The sequence below is a fragment of the Podarcis muralis genome, chromosome 8 (assembly GCF_964188315.1).
Source record: "Podarcis muralis chromosome 8, rPodMur119.hap1.1, whole genome shotgun sequence".
Lineage (NCBI taxonomy): Eukaryota > Metazoa > Chordata > Lepidosauria > Squamata > Lacertidae > Podarcis > Podarcis muralis.
Window position 1 is genome coordinate 83,694,522 of NC_135662.1, and position 14,379 is coordinate 83,708,900.

Here is a 14,379-nt window from a genome sequence, read left to right on the forward strand (position 1 = left end):
ACGGTTACGTGAGACAGACCACATGACTTCTGCCAGACTTGAGCTCACAGAAGATCTTCTTTCGTCCTGGAAGACATTCAGACGGACCCTCTTGGTCATCTTCCACACCATTCAAGATATATAGCATTACACACACACACACACACACACACACACACACACACACACACACGGGATGCTTGGTGAGCCTTGGGGCACATACCTCTCTCTGTCTGAGAAACATCCAGCCGTGACTCTGACTCCAGTTGTAACTATATGATAGCCATGAATGCCATCACAGTCTCTCTCTCCGCCCCCAACTGCTCCAAGCTAGAATTTAATTCCAGGCCACAGCCAGACAGAAATTATGCCCTGTCATTTTGTTCACAGTCCATTTAGTACTATCTTTAATGCAGAAGCAAATATGAAGCGTGAGTCAGCCTGGAAACATTCACTCTTTTGCAGTCAAGGTAAATTCTGCTTCGGAACAGAAAGTCTGATTTCCACCACATGCATTGCTTTCCTCAGATTCCTCCAACACACATGCACACACAGAGAATCTTGCATTTCATTAACCCACTGAGGTAGAATATAGAGGTTCAAAGCACTTCACATACTCATGAATCATTACAACAGATCTTTAGGAACGTCAGTATTGTTATAGATTTGAGGGACACACACACCCCAAACCCTAGAAATTAATAAACAGTAGGATTCTGATTAGTTGGAGTATTGCACTTAATATAATGCACTTTAATAATATAATGCACTTAAAACGTTATATTTGCAGCTGTATAGCTGGGTCCTTGGCCTCCTCATTCAATAATAATAATAATAATAATAATAATAATAATAATAATAATAATTTATTTATACGCCACTCTGGCTGGGTTTCCCCAGCCACTCTGGGCGGCTTCCAACAAAATATTAAAATTCAGTGGTCTGTTAAACATTAAAAGCTTTCCTAAAGAGGGCTGCCTTCAGATGTCTTCTAAAAGTCTGGTAATTGTTCTTCTCTTTGACATCTGAAGGAAGGTGTTCCACAGGGCGGGCGTCACTACCGAGAAGGCCCTCTGGCTGGTTCCCTGTAACTTGGCTTCTCGCAGCAAGGGAACCGCCAGAAGGCCCTCAGCGCTGGACCTCAGTGTCTGGATAGAACGATGGGGGTGGAGACGCTCCTTCAGGTATACAGGACCAAGGCTGTTTAGGGCTTTAAAGGTCAGCACAATTCTAGGCACAATTTCCTCAAAGAGGTGGTTTTTTTGCAAATTTTCCTTCCTTGTGCTTCTCAAAGTATTTTTACTCATCTCCTGACATTTCTTCTCCACTTCTCCTTTCACACTGTACTTGTACCTTCCCTGTCCCTGTCACTTTCTTTTATTCTTCCTCCCTGCTCCTTTTACATCCACTTCTTATAAATAGGGGTGGGGTGGGCACTGTCTATCATTTTCCTGCAGTTTTTGTATAATCCAATTGTGTGTTTTCTCTCCCACCACACCACACCCCAGCTGAGCACACATTGCATACAATGTTCCACCAGCATGGCAGCAATGTATCTGTTGTTGTTGTTGATTTAGTTGTGTCCGACTCTTCGTGACCCCATGGACCAGAGCACACCAGGCACTCCTGTCTTCCACTGCCTCCTGCAGTTTGGTCAAACTCATACTGGTTGCTTCAAGAACACTGTCCAACCATCTCGTCCTCTGTCGTCCCCTTCTCCTTGTGCCCTCCATCTTTCCCAACATCAGGATCTTTTCCAGGGAGTCTTCTCTTCTCATGAGGTGGCCAAAGTACTGGAGCCTCAGCTTCAGGATCTGTCCTTCCAGTGAGCACTCAGGGCTGATTTCCTTCAGAATGGATAGGTTTGATCTTCTTGCAGTCCATGGGACTCTCAAGAGTCTCCTCCAGCACCATAATTCAAAAGCATCAATTCTTTGGCGATCAGCCTTCTGTATGGTCTAGTTCTGGCCTAATATAGGTCTAGGACTGCTCTGCAATACCATGCCACTGATAAAATAAGAGATGAGTGACACTCATTGTTGGAATTATAGCTGGTTACTTGTAGCTAGAGGATCCAAAGTGTTCTTTTTCTCTTTTTCCCCCCCTAGCCCCACACCTGTTTCTTTGCTTTGTGAATAGTGATTGCTTTAGATCATTCCAGGTGGTAAAAGCTGACACATGAAGGAGAACAGGCCTGGTGCTATTCTCTGTAGGAACAGCATTTTCTTCCAGCTCCTGACAGTCAGGCAGCTTGAATTCCAGATTTCGAACAATAATAAGCTGTCTTCTATCTCACAAACAGGTTTGTGTTTCCATTAAATTGCTTCTAATCCCTCACTCTTCATCCTCCTAGATATATATTTTATATTGCCATTGGGCCCTTCTCAGGTTACAAAGACACGTCATATGAAACGGTAGACCTCGTTTCAAAGAACTTGGGGGTTGGAGAAAACCGTGGAATTAATCAAATCCGACTCCGTAAAAAGCCAACACAAATAGCAGGCTGGCACAAGAATCACCCCACATGCCATCAGCTTGATTTTACTTAATGTCTGAACTCCGTCTGTAGTCAGGTGCTATCTTGTTTTGTTCTGGGAAATACCTGCAGGTGCTATGAGGACCCCTGCCCCATGACACTGATACAGTGCAATCTCCAAGTCATAGAAGGGCCCCATCCAGTCCCTGTAAAAAACTACCCTTTCCTAGGAAGTACCCAAACCTCTTGACATACAGTGGTGCCCCGCAAAACGAATGCCTCACAAGACGAAAAACTCGCTAGACGAAAGGGTTTTCCGTTTTTTGAGTCGTTCCGCAAGACAAATTTCCCTATGGGCTTGCTTCGCAAGACGAAATGTCTTGCGAGTTCTTGCGAGTTTGTTTCCTTTTTCTTAAAGCCGCTAAGCCGTTAATAGCCGCTAAGCCGCTAAGCCGTTAATAGCCGCTAAGCCGCTAATAGCTGTGCTTCGCAAGACGAAAAAACCGCAAGACGAAGAGACTCGCGGAACGGATTAATTTCGTCTTGCAAGGCACCACTGTATGTTTGGGAGGTCTAATAGCTCTCAAAGTTGCCTCTGGGAATAGTAAAGCTGTTTGTTGGCCAATGTGAAGCACTTGGGTCTTTAGTAGCAACTAGAAACTGTTCTGACCTGCAAGCCCGGTCCCTCTCACTGTTTTATCTGGAACATTCTCCTCCTCCTAGCTCTGTGAGCCGCCCCTCCCTCCAGCCAAGAGGCAAGCAACAACGCAGCCTTCCCCGATTCCCACCAACAAACTCTAATACAGTGGTACCTCGGGTTACAGACGCTTCAGGTTACAGATTCCGCTAATCCAGAAATAATACCTCAGGTTAAGAACTTTACTTCAGGATGAGAACAGAAATCACGTGGCTGCAGCCCGGTGGCAGCGGAAGGCCCCATTAGATAAAGTGGTGCCTCAGGTTAAGAACAGTTCCAGGTTAAGAACGGACCTCTGGAACGAATTAAGTACTTAACCCAAGGTACCACTGTACTGCTGTATATGGTACACTGTACCATAAAGAAGGCTGATCGCCGAAGAATTGATGCTTTTGAATTATGGTGCTGGAGAAGACTCTTGAGAGTCCCATGGACTGCAAGAAGATCAAACGCATCCATTCTTAAGGAAATCAGCCCTGAGTGCTCACTGGAAGGACAGATCCTGAAGCTGAGGCTCCAGTACTTTGGCCACCTCATGAGAAGAGAAGACTCCCTGGAGAAGACACTGATGCTGGGAAAGATGGAGGGCACAAGGAGAAGGGGGCGACAGAGGACGAGATGGTTGGACAGTGTTCTCGAAGCTACCAGCATGAGTTTGACCAAACTGCGGGAGACAGTGGAAGACAGGAGTGCCTGGCGTGCTCTGGTCCATGGGGTCACGAAGAGTCGGACACGACTAAACGACTAAACAACAACAACAACAACAACAACACTGTACTGCTGAATCTGGATTCTGACCCAGTAGCCCAGGGGTCAGCAAACTTTTTCAGCCGGTCCACTGTCCCTCAGACCTTTGAGGGGCTGGACTATATGGGGGGGGGGTGTGAACAATTTTCGCCTGCCTGAAGATGTTTCACTTTACCTGTCCCAGTTGTCGTCCCAATAGCCAGCCATGCGCTGTGGCAGGGTAGGAGGCTATACTGGCTGGCGAAGACAGAAGCAGCAGCCCCGGCGGAGGAGCCGAGGACGGAGGTAGGGGAACTGGGGCGTTGCCAGAGTTTTACCCACCACCTACTGCTGCTGCTTCCTGAGAGGTACTGCAGAGGAGAAGACAGAGCCGCCCGCCAACCCGCAAGCAGCGGCTGCGGCCACTGCAACAACCCACCTGAATGCCATGGGAGGAATGAAGGAGGGAGGCAGGTGGTGGTGAAGAAAGTGTGTGAGGAAGTGGCGCAGAAAAGGGGTGAGGAAAAGGAAGGAAGGGCGGACTGAGGGAGAGGGAGGAGGAGCAGGAGGGAAATGCAGCAGCAGTCAGCAGCTGGCGTCACACGCCCCCTTCACAGCGCCGCCCTGCTGAGGCGGGCGGGTGGGCAAGCTGACTTCTGCCATCGGAGACACCTGGCATGGGACAAGATTGCTCCATCTCTGAGGAGAAAAGTGCAGCCGTGTGAGGGAGAGGGAGGGTGTTCAATGTTCGCAAAAAGTCAGAAGCCCAAGGCAGTATAAGTTCCTCAACTATGTTTATTTAACATTTTGTTATGTACTGAAGTTCTCACCCTGGGCCAGCAGGGGGATACTGTAGATAGTTATGCAAATAAGGGATCGAAAGTGACGTTCAGTGATTGGATAGTTTTAGAAAATTGTTACAGTTATGTTGTACTGGAGCTCTATATAAGCAGGCTGACTGGACCCTTCAGTTCAGTTCTGTTCTGGCTTTTGAATAAACAAGAGCTGTTTGAAGAATCGCTGTGTCATCTGGTATGTTCACCCACAACTTAACACATTTAATTTAACATTTATTTAATATTTAACAACCGCTCACTCATAGAAAAACAAGAACCGAACTGACTGGACAACACAAGAATAATGCCGAGGATGAACTGACCGTTGACAGTTAAAAGTGCATGTGCTTACTTGCCATTAGAACGTTCGTCCACCAACGCTTCTACGATTGGGTAGAACGCGCCTTGTAACATAAACCCAATACATAACAGAGGAAGAGGGAAAGAACGTGCATGCTGGCGATCCACGCGCTGGCGATCCACGTGGCGATTCCCAGACCATCCGTGGGCCAGATCTAGAAGGCAATTGGGCCTGATCCGGCCTGCGGACCTTAGTTTGCCAACCCCTGCAGTAGCCAGTCTCTAGATACCTCGTGTCCCTGTATTATATGTGGCCCCCCTGTATGAGAAGGGTATTTGGCATGCATTGTGGGAAATGCTGGGGCGAGAAGATGCAAATTGTCCCTTTGAAGGTTGAAAGCCGTGTAGAAGAGCTGCTGCAGCTTTCTGTAGGTTTTTGGTACTTTGGTTGAAGAAGAATAGAAGGAGAATTCCCTGGATGACAAAATCCAAGCTTGGGGCAGGTATTCTTTGGTGAGAGAGCTCCAGCAGAGATTTAAAATCACAAAATATGCAGCAAAGTAAAGCGTGGATATACACATAGACCACATAACACTGGTCTTGAAAGACTTACATTGGCTCCCATTACGTTTCCGAGCACAATTCAAAGTGTTGGTGCTGACCTTTAAAGCCCTAAACGGCCTCGGTCCAGTATATCTGAAGGAGCGTCTCCACCCCCATCGTTCTACCCGGACACTGAGGTCCAGCACCGAGGGCCTTCTGGCCGTTCCCTCACTGCGAGAAGCCAAGTTACAGGGAACCAGGCAGAGGGCCTTCTCGATAGTGGCACCTTCCCTGTGGAACACCCTCCCACCAGATGTCAAAGAGAACAACAACTACCAGGCTTTTAGAAGACATCTGAAGGCAGCCCTGTTTCGGGAAGCTTTTAATGTTTGATGTATTATAGTATTTTAATATTCTTTTGGAAGCCGCCCAGAGTGGCTGAGGAAGCCCAGCCAGATGGGTGGGGTATAAATAAAAAATTATTATTATTATTATTATTATTATTATTATTATTATTATTAAGGCTGTTAGACATTTAAAATATGCCCTTCTAAGTTTCCTTAGAAGTTTCCCACTTCCCCTTAGCATAGAAAGAGACCATACGTTTGGTAAGTTTGAAATGAATGCTCACACTGAGAGCCAGTGTGGTATAGTGGTTAAGAGCGATAGACTCGTAATCTGGTGAACCAGGTTCAGGTCTCTGCTCCTCCACATGCAGCTGCTGGGTGACCTTGGGCCAGTCACACTTCTCTGAAGTCTCTCAGCCCCACTCACCTCACAGAGTGTTTGTTGTGGGGGAGGAAGGGAAAGGAGAATGTTAGCCGCTTTGAGACTCCTTAAAAGGGAGTGAAAGGCGGGAGATCAAATCCAAACTCTTCTTCTTCCTCTTCTTCTTATCTACCTCAACTCCCCTGTGCCACCACTTTTCTTTCACTGTAAGGCACACAGCTCTGAGGTGGGTTTTTGCCTGGTGTTTGAAACTCTCCTTATTCCCGCTGCCACCACAGATACTGAATGATCCCGAACCTCTACTGTAGGCATGCATGGCTGGGACAATTTTGAAATATTAACAGAAGTAACCAAAGGCACTCAGCACATAGAAGTACATGGTTTCAGTTACGTCCTAGCTTAGTTGCTACTTTGGTTTCTATAAAACAGTGACTAATAATGATGCCAACCCTATCCTATCACGCTAACCCTACCACTACCCAAAGACATCCAAATCCAACTCTAAACCCTCCCACCAGTATTCAAACTCCCTTGCATGCCAAGGCCCTGGTCCTGTAGGTCACAGTCATTGGGGGTTCCTGCCAAACCCCAGTTCAAATAATCCAATCAGTGGCTTTGGTGGAGGCGAGGCCAGCCGAGCAGACCCTGAGTGAGCAGGCTTCACTCCGGTCCACTCGAGATGAATATAAAGGGGGCAGAGCCATATTCTTCAAAGCTCAGATTCATGTGCATTTCCATGCAGCAGCAAGAAAACACAGGCAATGCACCTTAAATTCAAAAATGGCCACTTGGTAAGGGGCAGTGATCCATGCTGTTAAGAAGCGGAAGAGCAATCCAGACTCATCTGCACTGCACTGCTGGTCACTACTGACCTCAGTAATTTAGCCATGTGCTTCTAAATCTGCATTGCTGTTTGGCCAGTTTTGTCACACTGCAACCTGGAGATCTGTTAAAGGTAAAGGTAAAGGTACCCCTGCCCGTACGGGCCAGTCTTGACAGACTCTAGGGTTGTGCGCCCATCTCACTCAAGAGGCCGGGGGCCAGCGCTGTCCGGAGACACTTCCGGGTCACGTGGCCAGCGTGACATCGCTGCTCTGGCGAGCCAGAGCCGCACACGGAAACGCCGTTTACCTTCCCGCTAGTAAGCGGTCCCTATTTATCTACTTGCACCCGAGAGTGCTTTTGAACTGCTAGGTTGGCAGGCGCTGGGACCGAACAACGGGAGCGCACCCCGCCGCGGGGATTCGAACCGCCGACCTTTCGATCGGCAAGCCCTAGGCGCTGAGGCTTTTACCCACAGCGCCACCCGCGTCCCGGAGATCTGTTACATTTTTTAAATCCCTAAGTGCAATGGGAGATGAAAATCTGTCCAACCGCTTTGCTTTTTTCTGCCTTCTGTAGCAAAATGTGATCCCACCATACGCTGAACGGACCAGGGAGGAAGCTTCACAGAGGTGCCATACAGCTATCTAGGGCCTACCCTGATAACTGTATGCCTGGCTAAAATTCATTGTCAAAAGGAAGGTTATGCTTTCAGTTTGCAGAACTGTGTTATCAGTTAGGGTACTGGTTTAGTGCAACTTTACATACATGTCAGAGCTGGCTCCAGGTCCCAGCTCACAGAGGACCCACACTAGCCGGTAGTAATGTACAAAAGTCTTTATTGAAGTACAGTTTCCATTTCCAAGCCGCAGCGCCCCAGCTCTACGTCTTAGAGGCTAGACCGGCGAAGCTCCATCTGAGTCTCCACCCCCTGTACACCAGCTTAAGACTCCAACCTTACTCCACCTCTTCCGTCTCTCCTTTCTCCTCTGGGTCCTTCTGCCCCCCGGGGTCTCCTCCTTTCTGGTCTCTTCTGACGCTGACGCTGACCCCCCTGACTCCTCCCCCTCCTTTCGGCGGGCTTTGGGACCTGGCTCCCTATCCGGGCTGCCAACTGCACCGCCCTCCTGTACATTTGAACTTGGCGCGCGCGCCCAGCCTTCCACCTTCCTCTTGACCGTTTCCTCGCTCTCCGATGGAGGCGTGGCCAATCCTGACTCATCTCCTCCCGCTGGCGGTGAGCCTCCTGGTCCCGATACCTGGGACTCCTCCCCCCTACTGCGCTCTGGTGGGGAAGCTGGTCCTGATTTCCAACTGCTGCTCTCTGAGTCCCCTCTGGCCCCTTCTTCCTGGGGTGTCCCCCTAGGCACCCCCCTTGCTCTGACCATGGGAGCCCCTTTCTGTGAATCCTCCGATTCGCTGGAAAGACTCAGAGACCTCGGACCGCTGTCATCGCTAACATTTCCTTCGGATTCCTCCCCCTCGCTCTCTATCTCCTCCCTTTCCTGTGCCTCTGCTCCTGAGCCCCTGACAATACACAATCGCACAATTGCCAGCTTTTTATTTGTCTTGGATAGAAAGCTGTTTTGCTTCAAAGAAAAAAAATTACAGCAAGGAATTCTGCAAAAACAACAAAAGCAACCACCTCTTAACTTCAGCAGAATTTTGCGAATTCTGCTGTCACCTCTTCACTTTAGAGCTTTGGCCACAAAAAGAATAAACTTTACAACACAGAGCTCAACTGTTAATCTTTGCCCAGCAGTAAATGAAACGTCCTGTAATTTATTTGTTTCAATCAAGGGATTTTATTATACATCCAGACTCATAAATTCAGCTGCAGACATTCCACTTCTCAGCAGGAGTAAAATACGTTGGGTTATTAAAAGCCAATCTATTACCTTTTCAAGATATCTTAATCATCACTTCTGTGATGTTCCTTCCACTTATTAATCATTTAGGCTTGCGGTGTGCTCAGTAAGAGGGTGGAAGTAGTGGGAAGAATGAGAGCAGGAATATAAAGAAGAATCTTGCGACTCTTTAAATATTAAGTGGCAGATATCCATGAAAGTTTCTACCACAGTAAAGTGGTGAGTCTTCAAGATGCCACGCCTTGCTACACCAGGTATGTACAGGTGAGTGTTTGTCATCGTGATACTCAAAGCTGGCGCGGGGGAAGGAGCCAGTGTGGTGTAGTGGTTAAGAGTGGTGGACTCGTAATCTGGGGAACCGAGTTCGCGTCTCCGCTCCTCCACATGCAGCTGCTGGGTGACCTTGGGCTAGTCATACTTCTCTGAAGTCTCTCAGGCTCACTCACCTCACAGAGTGTTTGTTGTTGAGGAGGAAGGGAAAAGGAGATTGTTAGCCGCTTTGCGACTCCTTCAGGTAGTGATAAAGCGGGATATCAAATCCAAACTACTACCCTAATTCTTCTTCTTCTTCTTCTTCTTCTTCTTCTTCTTCTTCTTCTTCTTCTTCTTCTTCTTCTTCTTCTTCTTCTTCTTCCTGAAGCACAGCAGGAAGAAAATAACACTGATCAGCTAATAGAAAATGTATTAGTCTTTAAGGATCCACAAGACTCTCTTGTTGATTTTGCTAACACAGTTATCAACCTCATTGTTCTCGTTAGAATTTGAGGAAAGGCAACATTCTTGCTTTCTGTAGAGTGCATCTTGGCTCGGTTGCTTGGCTTATCTGGAGTGACCTGCAGGCAACCTTCTGCAGTGCACCTGCTCTGTGCTTGTGGCCTAGATTACATAGGATGTTCCCTGGGAGACTGGCAGGGATCCAGTCTAAACACTGCTGGGGGTTTTAAGCACTCATTACAGGAGAAGGCCTAGTCAGCAGAATTAGCCAGACCATCTCGAAGGCTGAACCCACAGGACTCGCGCCACTCATTTCTGCATATATGTTAAGATACTTCAGAAGTTATTGATACCAGTTCTTCCTTAATTGACAGGAAGGAGAGGAGGAATAATCAAAGGGCTGGCCCAAACATGTATATTCAGTATATGACTCAAAAGTGTGAATGATCCACCACAGAACTTTCAAACCAATGGATGTTTTGCATAACATTAGTTTGCACCATCGGCAAGGGCTGGTTGGTTCACGCATGGCTGCAACGTTGCTTGATTTCTCCGCACTTGGTTGCCAAACACTCTGGTCTATTGTGTTCCGCTGCCCAGCAAGCGGGATAAATTTCCTGATTTTCTGCACACATGGAGGGGAAATGGTTGCAGTTTCACCACTGCTTTAGAATCAATCAATTATTATTATTATTATTATTTATGCCCGCTCATCTGGCTGGGTTGCCCAAGCCACTTTGGGCAGCTTCCAAGACATAAAAACATAACAAAACATCAAACATTAATAGTAACAATCTGATCCAATACAAAAGTCACAATAACTTTAAAATAAACAACTTATATCAAACACAGCAACATTCAACAATCTAATAGTAAACGGTAAAATTACCGTATTCCCCCATGTATAACACACACCCTATTTTTGGGGACTCAAAATTAAGAAAATGGGGAATGATTGCCCAGAGTGGTTGAGGTTTTTTGGGGGGGCGTTCAACCACCTGGCCAAAGCTGACAGAAGCCAACAATCATATACCTGCTCACCGCCAGCAGCCGCCAATGGCTCACCCAATTGCCACAACAACAGCCGATCAAAAGCAGCCCTTGCCGCAGCCACCAATCACCCAAACAATCACCGCTGACAATCTCCTACTCGCGGCAGCTACCAATCACCCATCCTAACTCTGCACTACCTATGTATAAGACGACCTCAAATTTTTCACATTACAGTGGTACCTCGGGTTGCATACACTTCAGGTTACATATGCTTCAGGTTACAGACTCCGCTAACCCAGAAATAGTGCTTCAGGTTAAGAACTTTGCTTCAGGATGAGAACAGAAATCGTGCTCCAGCGGCGCAGCAGCAGCAGGAGGCCCCATAAGCTAAAGTGTTGCTTCAGATTAAGAACAGTTTCAGGTTAAGTACAGACCTCTGGAACGAATTAAGTACTTAACCCGAGGTACCACTGTATTATAACAGGGGGAAAAACTCGTCTTATACTAGGAAAAGTATGGTAAACAACAGCAAATATTAAATAAACAGTTCAACCACAATAAAGAATTACCAATCTATAATCAGTAAAAGTGGGGACGCGGGTGGCGCTGTGGTTGAAACCACAGAGCCTAGGGCTTGCCAATCAGAAGGTCAGTGGTTCGAATCCCCGCAATGGGGTGAGCTCCCATTGTTCAGTCCCAGCTTCTGCCAACATCAAAGTGCAAGTAGATAAATAGGTACCGCTCCGGCGGGAAGGTAAACAACGTTTCCGTGCGCTGCTCTGGTTCGCCAGAAGCGGCTTCGTCATGCTGGTCACATGACCCAGAAGCTCTCTGCAGACATACACCGTCTCCCTCAGCCTATAGAGCAAGATGAGCGCGCAACCCCAGAGTCGTCCACAACTGGACTTAATGGTAAGGGGTCCCTTTACCTTTACCTTTAATCAATAAAAGTAGCAGCATATCACAATGCACAAAATACCACAAAACATACAAAGCCATGTAAATAAAATTTCAGCAGCAGATGGGTAGGTGTTGCTTGTGATGGAGAGGTGGGATTCTGCACATTCGCGAACAACGGCATGGACCACGGATGAGATAATTACACTACTGTCAGTTCACACCCAAAGATACTCTATCTAAAACATACACACACACACACACACACACACACACACACACACATTAAATCAGCCCTGTGGGGTAAGGATGAGGGGGAAGAGACACAATAACAGAGAAAACACAGGAATGCAATGGTTTGTGGCTTGCTGGTGGAAAAGTGCCTATAGCAAGGGAAAGGGTTGTGTGGAACCACTGCAAGTCATCACTGCAATGGTGTGCATAACAAATACATCATACCTGACCTTTTTTATATATCTATCAAGAATGGTAGTTCACACTGTTTTAGGGTGGGGGGAAACCACTTTATCCGAAGTAATCTAGGAAGAGTGATTTGTTTTGTATATCTGAAGCTCTCTCCCCCCCCCCCACTTACCCTGGTCCAATTAGCTTGAAACCATCCCCACCTATTGACCTTGCGGAGAGTCTCCCCCTCTCCCCCCCCCCCAGATCTCTTAACCTTTCATCATGCCAGAGATGTCTTCGCTATAGAAACCAAGTGTATTTGGTAAACATAACTGCTTCTTCCCATCTTTCTTACGCGTGTATGTCGGAGGTTATCAAAGCTAAGCACCCTAGAAAATCACAGTGTCACATTTTGAGGGGGTGGAATGGCCCGTTTCAAAGACCTAGCCCCTTGATTAATGGTGTGTGGGTGTGGGTGGGTGTCTATACAATGTGTGCAGCACACCTGCAGAAGCCAGGCTTAGAGAAGATAATGTTGCTATTGTGTTATCAGAGGCAGCCTGGTTCAAAAGTTAGTTTAATTGAAGTCCTTGGATTTAAATCCAAGTGCTCTACCCCCAAAGAGTTATTTTGAGTGGAATAAATGTTTCCCATGCATTTTACTACTGGGAAGATCATTGCAACGGAGGCTTGTTTATTCTGAAAGGAAACTTGTAAAGATAAAACACAGTTCCCGAGGATTCTCACCAGAGCCTTGAACAATGTAAGTATCTTTTTATTCACTTTAATTATTAGATTTAGCTTGACTCCCTTTTTCTTTCCCCCCCCCTTTCTTTTCTTTTCTTTTTTTACTAGTGAATGTACTATTTCTCAGGCCCCAGCTTCTCCTGAGACTTTCCTCACAATCAACACTGTTAATAAAATGTTTTAAACAGAAACAAAGGAATTCCAGTCCCAAGGATGGTCACTTTGCTAATATATGTGATTCTCTCCGTGCCAAGGCCTTTGGTGAAGACAAGGGAATAGGGCTTATTACACCACCACATAGATGATAGAATTATAGAATTGTAGAGCCGGAAGCCTGTTGTCTTTGTCCATGGAGTTTTCTTGGCCTGCTTCTTGGGAGAAAAGCAATGACAAACCTAGACAGCATCTTAAAAAGCAGAGACATCACCTTGCCAACAAAGGTCCATATAGTTAAAGCTATGGTTTTCCCAGTAGTGATGTATGGAAGTGAGAGCTGGACCATAAAGAAGGCTGATCGCCAAAGAATGGATGCTTTTGAATTATGGTGCTGCAGGAGACTCTTGAGAGTCCCATGGACTGCAAGAAGATCAAACCTCTCCATTCTTAAGGAAATCAGCCTTGAGTCCTCACTGGAAGGACAGATCGTGAAGCTGAGGCTCCAAAACTTTGGCCGCCTCATGAGAAGAGAAGACTCCCTGGAAAAGACCCTGGTGTTGGGAAAGATGGAGGCCACAAGGAGAAGGGGACGATAGAGGACGAGATGGTTGGACAGTGTTCTCGAAGCTACCAGCATGAGTTTGACCAAACTGTGGGAGGCAGTGGAAGACAGGAGGGCCTGGCGTGATCTGGTCCATGGGGTCATGAAGAGTCGGACATGACTAAACAACTAAACAACAACAACAACAGAGATGGAAGCATCCCCAGTTAGGGTTATCTAGTCCAACCCTCTGTAGTGCAGGAATCTCAACTAAAGCATCCTTGACCTATGCTATGGATCCTTGACCATCCAACCTATGCTTAAACACCTCCAACGAAGGAGAGTCCACAACTTCCTGAGGGAGACCATTCCACTGTCAAACAGCTCTTACTGTCAGAAAGATTTTTTGATGCTTAATTGGAATCTCCTTTCTCATAACTTGAAGCCATTGGTTCGCGTCTTACCCTCGAGAGCAGGATGCAAAGGTACTTTCACACACCTGTCTGCACACACACAGAGAGAGACCATTGTAAATGGTACCAGATGCATAAGCTGTGTGCCATGCTAGTCTTTTTCTTTACAGAACACAAAATAAACGCACAGAGCCAAATATTCACCATGGTTCCATGGAAATTTGTGGGCTTTAGATGTTTTAGTCCCAGTGATCATTTAAAGAATGATGAAGGGATTGAGGAGAGTGTTGCAGTTGAGGCTGGTTTTGGCAGTTGTCCTGCAAAACACTTTCTCGGCCACCACTTTGCGGCTGCAGATTGCGCCTCCAGCGCATGCATGCCCCAAAACCACATTACAGTGGAGATGTAGCAGGTAGAGTTCTGAGACCCGTATTTCCTGCTGAACATACAGAAGAGTCCTATGGGTGCAATCTGTAAGCTAGGAAGCCTGCAGTTCAAATCTAGTTCACTTCAGCCATGAACCTGCTAAATGAACAT